Raw genomic sequence first — 1,363 nt, 5'->3', positions numbered from 1 at the left:
TGCTATACCCTCCGATCAGCCTTCCAGTGATATTTCAAGACTACTTTCACTCCCTATTTTATGCTACAGATACTCCAGATACACCTTGTACCATTTGGCCTTTGGGCTTTGATAGATTATGCCAAAACTAGATTGTTCTTATTTTGTGTTTCTACCTATAGAAAATCTACAATATAGCCTCATGATTTGGCACAAATGGCATCTCCTTCACGGATCTTCTGAGATAGAAACATTTATTCCTGAGGAGAACTACAGCAACATATTCACTGTAGCTTCTTTTTTTTTTTTTTTTTAAAGATTTTATTTATTTATTTGACAGAGAGAGACACAGCGAGAGAGGGAACACAAGCAGGGGGAGTGGGAGAGGGAGAAGTAGACTCCTCACTGAGCAGGGAGCCCGATGCAGGACTCGATCCCAGTACCCTGTGATCATGACCTGAGCCGAAGGCAGACGCTTAATGACTGAGCCACCCAGGCGCCCCTCAAGTCAGTGTTTTACTCGGTAAACATGTCTGAGACCATGCATCCCTGGCTGCTAAGCACCATGGCGGACAGGGCTAGAAAGGTAACAGCTTTATTTTGAGCAGGGGGCAAAGACAAGGCAGCACTTTACAGCTACATTGTAACTAGATCCTGCATCTGTAGCTTCTTTTTAATACATGCTTGAGTTACTACACTGTATCAAAAGTAAAACCTATCTCTCCACATTTATTCTTCAAGATCAGGAACTGTGTACCTCAGCTACGTAATATTTTGGACAAAGAAGGTGTCAGTTTATTTATTTTAATATGATAATGAATGACTTCTAATAAACCTGTAAACATTTAAAATACCACTCAACTTTTCCTTTATTTTTAATGAAACGGGAGTGAGAAAATATATTAAGCATTTAAGCAAAACTCCTCAAATTTTACATATAGATAGATAGATAATAAACCTAGGACACATAATGTATATATTTATTGACATAATCCACCCTGATAGTCTTTGGTTTGGCAGAGTGCATCTGCCCTCAAAAAAAAAAAAAAAGGCTACCTTCACTAGAAAGATAATTTCTGAGAAGACACATCATTTCAAAGTGTAGGCTCAGGATCAGCCTATAGGCATTTCAGTTCTGGCTGTGTTCTGGCTCTGTAGCCTTGGGAAGTTAGTAAATCATACTGGGCCTGTTTTTCTGTTTTTTTGTTTTCTTTTGTTTTGTTTTGTTTTTCATCCACCAAACACAGATGACAATATTTCATCAGTCTGAAGATGTATATACAAACATCGTTATAAACGCTCATGTGCAAATATTTTATTTATAACTGGGCTTTAATTAAATTCCTCATTCTGCTGGCTGATAAATAAAATCTCACTTAGGTCA

General features: G+C 37.9%; 1 non-coding gene across 1 annotated transcript; it reads right to left on the bottom strand.

Annotated features, from left to right (window-relative positions):
• Window positions 1–508: 508 nt before the first annotated feature.
• On the bottom strand, window positions 509–639 carry LOC123327010. The gene has a single exon (XR_006541475.1). It is a non-coding gene; the product is annotated as a small nucleolar RNA SNORA63 (small nucleolar RNA).
• Between the last annotated feature and the right edge of the window lie 724 nt (window positions 640–1,363).

This window comes from Neomonachus schauinslandi, chromosome 1 (assembly GCF_002201575.2).
Source record: "Neomonachus schauinslandi chromosome 1, ASM220157v2, whole genome shotgun sequence".
NCBI classification, from domain to species: Eukaryota; Metazoa; Chordata; class Mammalia; order Carnivora; family Phocidae; genus Neomonachus; species Neomonachus schauinslandi.
This window is presented reverse-complemented; position numbering and strand designations above follow the sequence as displayed.